Source organism: Ixodes scapularis, unplaced genomic scaffold (assembly GCF_016920785.2).
Source record: "Ixodes scapularis isolate PalLabHiFi unplaced genomic scaffold, ASM1692078v2 PGA_scaffold0__279_contigs__length_252992795, whole genome shotgun sequence".
Taxonomy (NCBI): domain Eukaryota; kingdom Metazoa; phylum Arthropoda; class Arachnida; order Ixodida; family Ixodidae; genus Ixodes; species Ixodes scapularis.
The window spans coordinates 73,319,373-73,328,637 of NW_024609835.1; the positions used below are offsets into that span (position 1 = coordinate 73,319,373).

A 9,265-nucleotide genomic window follows, 5' to 3' on the forward strand; every position below is an offset into this window, starting at 1 on the left:
TCCCCCGCGGAGGAACGGGCAGCGCGCCCGTTCCTCCGCGCCCACAGTCATCCGCACCGCGGACGGCGGGAAGTGCTGCTTAGAGGAGCGCGCTGCGCGTCGGAATGATTTCTCATTCCTACACGTAAGCAGCCTTAAAAGGCCCCAAAAAAGAAAAAAAGATATATATTTCTTTAAACAGTCTGCTTGGGACGCGCGTGTCAAAAAAAGTAATTTTACGAGAAAACAATTATTTCAGTCCAATATTGACGGCGCGAGACGCGATTTAATGGGTAGTCACCTCCTTTCCACTCGTTTTTGCTATCGGCATTTTGGGCACGTGGAAGAGAGGTGGATCGGCTTGGCCATCAGTTTTAGGTGCATATAGTACGACCATCATATTGAGGTGGAGAGAGTTCATGGCCATTCCGTAACGTCGTGGACTTTGGGCGCAGAATTTAAAATAAATCTCGCGCCGTCAATATTGCTCTAATGTTGTTGTTGTTTTTTTTCGCGTAAATTTTATTTATCGAGACGCGTGTCCCAACCAGAGTGTTTTAAAAAATCACTTTCTTTTTGATCAGGGGCCCTTTACGTGTGGGTGTAAAAACGTTTGGTGTGAAGTGTCTATATTTACCACAAAAAGAAGGAATTTGTAGCGCTCCGCCTAAAGCCAATGGACCTTTTTCCAGTAAGCGTCTGCGCACGCGCACACCCTTTTCCCTTGACCTTGACCGCCCTTTCGCCATTCTTGGGGGGCACTGCTTTCTTGCGACACTAATCTGTTCCTATGGGAGAAGGCGAGTCCGGTTGCCCTCCATTTGTAGTAGGCGGCGAAACCGTCATGGAGGCACTCCTTACTGGAAAAAGGTCCATTCTCGTTTCTGTTACTGTCGCCGCTTTTCAAGTCAAACCGAGTACATATGTGACGACCGATGTGCAAAACACGGTGGAAGATAGAGGAGGTGTCTCAACAGAGGCCGCCGGGAAGTCGAATTAACACTAGCGGTTCTCAGTTTCCGCGGCAGAGGCGCTAGTGCAGTGCGGCCCATCGCTGCGGGCTGCTGCGGGCTGCTGCGGGCTGCTGCGGGCTGTGAGCTGAGAGGCGCAGGTACGGTATGACTGGGAGCGCTTGAGAAATACAAAGTAAGTAGAGAAGCAACAAAGCTGTGCGTTACAAAAAAACAAAAAAATTCTAAAGTTTTTTTGTTTTGTTTTTTCAGGTAAATTGGCTATACTGGTCGCGATCAGTCGCGGTACACCATGTGCACATAGCAATGCGAGGCTATAGGATTCCTACCCAACAAATACGTTAGCGTTTCGGTTGATAACGTTTTCAGAACGTATTGCAGATTAGTAAACAAATTAATAAATACATAAAGATCAAACTAACCTTTCATCCGTCGGCTGTAGCGAGATGTCATTGGTACAAACGTTTCTTGCTAGTTTTATGAAAAAAAAATCAGAGTAATGGGTTCCTTATTTTAGGTGCCCCAGAACTATTTCAGGAATTGTTCTTATAAATGAACACGTTTTATTTGTACAAAACAGTGGGCACAGATATATGGCAAAACGAAGAATATTTAAAGCATTAAAAAATTACACTGAACGCATGATAAAAGCGTGAAAAAACACTTGCAGAAATGCAGCAAAATACACACTACTTTGGCAAAATTAATTTATGTGCAAAGAAATAAAAAAATTTAGAAAGATGTCTTTAAATGCAGAAAACACAACTAAGGTAGGTGGTCTTCACTAATACTTTTCTACACAAAAAAAAAAAAGAAAAAAAAAAGGCCTGGGCCAATGCTCCTCATCTTTGCCATAATACACATTTCAAGTACCTGTGTTCAAACAACTCCTCATCCCTGGCATAATTAGACATCTAGGTGTGAGAAAATTGCACACTAGCCCAGCTTAGGCTTCTTTCTCAGGTCTCGTGTTTTGTTCAACTTTTCACGCGTTTTTGTTTGTGGTTTTGCCTCATTCTCATTGAGATCTAGTAATGCAACATCTGTGCTGTTATATCAAACTTGCGACCTGCGCAAGGGAATCAGGAGTGAAACTGATCCATGACCTCGTCAAGAGTTCGCTCATAAACGAACTTGCTTTCAGCGTGCTTTTAAAAGCTAGGTTCTGTGGCACAAACAAGATTAAAAACATTGGTAGTAGGGTGCAGTAGTTTTCCACGTGTCTTGCAGTTTGCAAAGGCGGCTTCAGGCTTTTCCGACAAAGACTTTGGAGAGACAAGCCCCAGCTTACGAGCTGCACAGGCCGTGTATTTCGGAAGCTTTCTGCACACAAACCCGGTAATGTAATATACTATACGGTCTTCCACATGCGTAGACGGGTACACATGATCAAACACATCTTCACACTCCACTTCTGCGTCTACCAGGCATCAAGGTTTCTCTTCAGTTCCTGAAGATTAGTTTCGTGGACGGAAACATCTTGGAATACTGATGTAAAATCCGACAGTGCACCAAACTGAGAGTCATTTACGTTCTCTTCCTGGCAGTTTCCAAATTTGGGCAGTTTGATTAGGCTATATATGTAGAGCTGAAGGAAGGTTGGCATCGATGGATGCTCGTTCCGGCCATCTGCCTGGTGAATTATTGCAAAAAACCTCTCAAGGACAATTTGATTAAACTTTCCTGTTAGCACATACTTAAAACCGCAGGACTAAAGAAGGTATTTCGGTAGTTCAATTGCCGACAGGATTGTTTCACGCAAGCCCTTAGCAGTTGACTCCGTGAGAAAACTCTCGCGGGGTTTTCAGCAAGAAACAAGATCCCTCTCCCATGTGTTCACCCACTGCAGGGAGGACGCTAGCACCCTCAAATCTTTACCACCTAGCTTCAGGCCCTCTTTTGGATAACTTCGATTGAGTGCATCACACAAGTCATTCATTCGCACTCTAAAATCTACAGTAGCTTTCACATTTTCTAGGCCTGGCACTCCTCTGCTTGAGTAATACTCAAAACCTTTAGCGACACTTCTGCTGAACACTTGTGTAACCAATTTAGCTCGTTTTTTCTCTGTATTCGATGGGTAGAGATGACAAGGCGTAAGTTTTGGAGACACCCTAAGGTAGCCAGGAAGCTTGCTGCCTTCAACGTACAGCTTGTCGTACTCTGCCCACATTACACGGCCCACGTTTGTCCACAACACATCCTTTTTCAGTAGGCGGTTTCTTACACATTTGACTAGATGTGGCGCATCAGAAAAGACATAAACATTGCGCTGGTCGTACAAAGGGTGAACAAATGAGTTTCTTGGGCATGTTAGAGATCCACTTACGGAAAACTGCTTTCGCAAGGCTCTGTTGCTAATAGCCCCATCACACACAATGGCATCAACGAACACTCCAGCATCCTCAAGCAAAAGAATAGCTTTCATTACTAGCTGTGCGAGAACTGTCCCTTTTGTCGGTCCCTTGCTTGCAAAAACAGCGTCTGGCTGAGACTAGCTGTCACGAAATACACGAAATGTGAACACCAGCCCGTGATCTGCTAGTTCATCTGAAGGCCTTGCCGCTCCACCGACGTCCGCAAACCCTGCATATTACATTGTCCTAGCGTGGACTCTCATCTCTTTGCTTACTTGAATTTCGTCAAACACTAAGACGCCGTGACGCTCAGAGCTAAATTTTGTTGCAATCTTATTCTCGAACGCCGCAAAGAAACGAGAGTCAAATACACATTTGATCCGAACCATTGACAGGTACTTTCGTATTGTAATCACACAAGGCAGCGGCAAGATCTTATTGTCTCTTAGAAACGAGTAACCAGATGGGCTTCGAATATGCAATAGCAGGCATATCAAGATCCAGTGCTCAGCGTAGCATCTGCTCTTTTTGCTTTTGCATCTGGCAGCTAAGACACATTCCTTGATTAATTCCAACTGAGCTTCAGTGCCTCTAGTTTTTCGTCAAGCACTTCAGTGGACATGTTTTGCATCTTTGCTCAGGCCTGCTTCAGCCCTTCAGTGAGAACCTTGACACGTTTCAGCAGGCGTTCCTTAGACCTTTTCAGCGCATACCTAGCTCTACGGAAAGCAAGCATACTGTCACTATTTCGTACACATCTGAAGCGAAAACGCTTAGTTGGTCTGGTTCCATTTTTCCTGTCGGTCGCCCTTTTCTGGTGAATCCGGAGTGTGTCAGACAGACTTGAGCACCACTTACATGTGCTCTAGTTTCCACGAACAAGGAGGGGGGACTTTTTGTGTCGCCACAGATTGCACGCGTCGACAGATGCACTCTCGGGATGCGCCTGTGGATACACACTTGCCTTTGGTCCTCCGCCACAGATAGGCATCTTATGCAATGTTTGCAGAAACAACTTGACATTTTCAATTGTAGCGATGTCACCCTTGATGTAAGGCTCATCTGTGGATACGCGCCTTCCCATCACGACCACTGAGACCTGCATTTTCTGGTCAATGTCAACAAGGTTTGTTGTGACCAAGTGACTTATTTCTGCTGCACTGATGGCGCTTGTGGTAGTTCCATGCAACTTTGCGCTTGTGCCCCACTGCCTCTCCGTAAAAGCAACGTTTCGGACGCCGTTCATGTCCCGCCGGTGATATCCCCATGATATGGTCGGAAGAACCGCGGGCGCCAACAGCTCGAACAAGTCGCTGAAGATTTGCTGCTGAGACCGTTCGGCCGACGGGATGACTTCCGGAGCTTCCGGAGCGTCAACTTTGAGGGAAGCAGGATGCGAGTTTACATTCGACGAACATCCTCCTCGATCACGGTTACTGTCTTTCAGGTTATCTGCCTCTTCAGCGCTTTCGGGCTTATCAGTGCGATGAACGCGCTTTCGTTTAGGAACGTCGGCAGGCCACCTGACCGCTGTCCCCTTCCGACGTTTAGTTATATTGGAGAGGTGTGCTCGACAATTGGGAAATATCGACGGTACTGCGTCGCCGGCTAAAGATGCTCGACGAGGCATACTCATAAGGACGTTTCGGTTGTACTCCGGAGTCCAGGCTTTCGAGACAAAACGGAACTCAATATGTTTCTCGCAGACGTGGTCCGACGCTTGAAGGCTTCGATCCTTGCGCGGAAGGGCGTGCCTCCAGTTTCAGGCGGGCGTCGTCTTTCGGGGCCGAAAAGAGAGAAAATATTTGCTGGCATGACTTGTAACCGGCGTTACAACGCGGCACAAAACACTCTCTTCCCATTGTTATATATATATATATATATATACATAAAAAACGTGTGCTTAGCAAACGGTAAACGCAACACCCGACGACTCAGGCGGCGCACCAACGCAGACAACCAACGTGAGCGAGGCAAAACCCGGTGAAACGATAGCCCGCACTGCACTCCTGCCACCTGTGGTAATGCACGCGAATATGGAGCGTCTAGTATGGAAACCTGATACCTGGGCCATATCTGGCCATATCAAACATTATATGAATATATAAGGCCTATATTCAGCCTTATCTGTCGTATATACAGACTTATCTGGCGTATATGCATCCTTATCTGGCATATATACAGCTTTATCTGGCGTATATACAGCTTTAACTGGCGGTCGGTTTTTAATATATTAAAAAGTTTTAAAAAAATTATTTGTTAGCAAACTGAATGACGCAATGTTCGTGAGCTAAATATTAGCACAAATAATCCCAAACTTTAGCTTTGGCAAGCTTAAGTTTGAGATTATTTGTGCTGATCTTTATGAGGATTTCAGCGTAGTTTAATTATTTTGAAGTGTTAACATTACGCCTGAATAGACAATTGGCTAAATCCCCCAAGCGCCTAGGCCCGTACTCGAGGAATCATGGGGACGGTGTTTTTTCAGCTGCCTTGTAGTCGAAAATTTCGACCAAATTATGGTTACAGTTTTTCGTGTGATTCGGAGTCACCCTGAAGCAGTGTGTTATAGTACCTGCCATATGACTTTTAAAATTTGTCGACAATGTCAATACCGTGCATTCTGCCCAAACTTCCATCTGGATGAGCTGCAGACATATCTCTTACATTATTATCATTCTCGTGCAGCTTGAAAGACGCTGATATTAAGCTAGAAACGCTAAAAATGCTATAAACAGTTCCGCTGAATCCGAGCTAAATACAACGGTTTTGGTTGTTGAGATTTTTCGGCTGTTAAGTAATTCCTGCTAAACCAACAATCGCGAGAATGATAATATTGTAAGAGATTTCTGTAGCTCAGGGGCCAGGTTGAAAGGTGGACCGCATGCACAGTATCATAAACGCTGCCATTGACGATAAATTTTAAAAGTGATAGGACAGGTCCTTGGAGTCCTATAGGACGCTTGTTCAGGTTGACTACGAATTACACTCGAAACTGTGCAACCACGGAATTGGTCAAAAGTAGCGATCACTAGGGAGTTGAAGGATCACCGTTCCCATAATTTCTCGTGTGCGGGCCGAGGAACTTGGGAGATTAGTAGGCAATAAAAAGGTATAAAGTGCTGATTTCAGGCTTGTGTCTTTTAGATATGCCTCGCCAGATCTGGAATTTCCTTACTTAGCCAGATCTACGATTTCCATACCTAGCCAGGGGTATCAGGCTACATCTGGCATTATGAGGCTATATCGGGCAGATATAGCCTATCAGGTTATATGTAAACAATTTTCGATATGGCCCTATCTGAAATCTTCAGATCTGGGCAGTTATAAATTTTTTTGTAAGGGTTTACTCGACACGCTCGCTCCGCCGAAAGAGCTGCGCGTTGAATCACCTCCTCTATCTTCCACCGTGGTGCAAACCAAAGCAACATGGTTTCTAGGGGGAAGGGGGGGGGGGGGGTGTTAACTTGGATGTTTCAACTTGGTATTGTGCTGTCGTGCATTTTTCAGAATCACCACTCAATGGTAAAGATTAAGCTCAGTGGTAAAGATACAGGTTATCCTGCGCAGTCACTCCCACAACGAAGAGGTTGTCAAAACTCGGCTGAAAAATCTAGTTTGGGGGATTTATGAGCGAAACCGGTGAAGAGCAAGTGACACGTCCAAACGAAGGACTGCGAATTAATTTCGATCACCTGGGTAAGATTCTTTTCGTCTGAAACCTAACCCTCATTTACGAAAACGACTTCTCCACAAGCAGAATAAAGCAAAAATCTTTGTCCGATTAGCAACACTTTGTCCGGGATTCGAATCCGCCAACTGGGAATCCGAAAGTTCCCAAACAATGTGTTTTGAAACCTACGCGTGATTTCAAAAAAGTGCGCAGAAAATTGAAGGTGAGAATGCAGGCCCCTGCCGAGTCACTTGCCGATTATTTATGGGCAATGTAGGTTGTCCTGCAGGTGGCCGACTCAGGTGCCACAAGCACACAGCAGGTCGAGCGTGGAACTCCCAGCGGACATCAATAATAAAATTCAGCCCGAGACACACCCTTCTGACTGTAATTCGGCGACAAAACCAGGATAATAGTATTTTAGTTAATAGCTGTGATCCCAGACTAATTTTGTTTTGCCCGCTTTACATGTTGAGGTACACACTCGAAATTACACTGAACAGTTGCATAAACAATAACGGTGTGATTCGACATGATCACTAAAAAATGAAACAGTTAGATTTTTTCTTCCTCTTTTTATGTATTTTTTTTTATATTACTTTGCCTTGCTGCCTTGATACGTTTTAATGCATCGAGCTACGCAGGACGCACGCGGCTAGTTGAATAATTTTGGCATCTTTAAGTTCCTTGTTGGGTCCAGTTTGGTTCGATCAAGGTCACTACCTTTTTCAGAAAACGTGCCATGTATGTCAGTTAATTTTAGGTGTTTAGTAAGAGATAAACCATTTAAGCGCAGGAAAAACATTCTAATTTGTTCACGTTTCTTATTGCTCAGTACTTCCCTCCGTACCGCCAGTTTGTAGCAGCCAAGCTCATATTAATTTTTCCTGGACGTCTATTGTGCGTCATTACCATTAGCACAGGCTTGTTTGCACTTTAATAAAACATAATTAGACTCAAAATATAATAATTTATAAACTTTATATATTAAATACTCTTTCCGTATCCGTCCTTTTCTTGCACTCTTACGCTCCCCTGCCCCCTTTTTCTGCTTCTAAGACATTTCATGTGCGGGGGCTATGGGAGCCTTTATTCAACTTGCACTTTAAACTTTCTCCACCTTCTTAACCTGTTTCTTATGTCAAATTAAGCTGGTACTAACTGAAAAATACGTAATGTGGAGAACTCAAGAACCCACATGTAACAGCGGCGCAGATGAGGCTGAGCACCGTGACGCATTCCAACGGAATATCGTATTTCTAAAAGGGAAAGGTAAGCAGGTGAACGACTTATAAAGGTGCGCGACCGAGTAAGTCCTGCCCTGAGTCGTTGATGACACTCGAGATATTCCTGAATGATGGTTGTCAGCTGGCCTAGCGTGGCTGCCATGGCGCTTATATTAAGGTGGCAACGGATTGAGTGGTTGATCGTGTTGGGTTTGTTAAGGACTGATAACCGATCACGGACAGCTGCCACAAAACCGAGTTTTTGCGCAACTTTTTTGTTATTTATGTATAACCACGGACCGTAGCACATTATATGTCTCTATATATTGTTTTGAAGAATCCAATCTTTGGAAGGTCGTTCCTGTCCCTCCATATGCGGTCCAACAAAAAGGCGGCTCAGGGATCACGAAGTGAACCCACTCGCATACATACCAATAAGAGACCACGCGGCAAGTAAATGCACGCAGACTCGTTGTTACTAGAGGTAAAGACTTAATCACCGCGCAAAGATTTTCACGGAGATCATCCTCTTTTCGCTCTTATTTTTCCCTGGTCAGTGAGGCAACCCTTCAAAGACGATGATTTTCTGGAACTACAAATATACAATCAGCTGTGCCTTTATGGAATCTCAAACGTCCAGTGTCACTTAGTTTGAAACAGTGATTTTTCGTTTTGTTTTTCAGATACAACTTCGTTCGAAAGTTAAGAAGTCGCCTTCTTGTGCATTGACTTCTAGATTTTATCAAAATCGCCCATCAGTTCGGTGTGCATGGTCTCCATCATTTAAAAAACCGTGCATCGTACGGATGCACGGTTTCTCAGTGAGATCCTTCTTAAAAAGGAAAATGATGAGTGTGCTTGAGAATATCAAAAAATACTCTCATGAATAAAATAAAAATATGGACACATAAAAACCTAATAGTATTGTTTAATAGGGAGAACATGTGCCGACACCAAAATAAAAGAAAGGTCACCGTTCGTCCTGGAATGGTGGTGGAAAGGCGACCCACTGGATGCTGTCAGCCAAAAACTACTTTTGTAAAGGTTATGTTAACGAGA

General features: G+C 44.3%; 1 pseudogene; it reads right to left on the reverse strand.

The window, feature by feature from the left end:
• Positions 1-1,886: 1,886 nt before the first annotated feature.
• On the reverse strand, positions 1,887-2,556 carry LOC120843820 (annotated as a pseudogene).
• Positions 2,557-9,265: the final 6,709 nt, after the last annotated feature.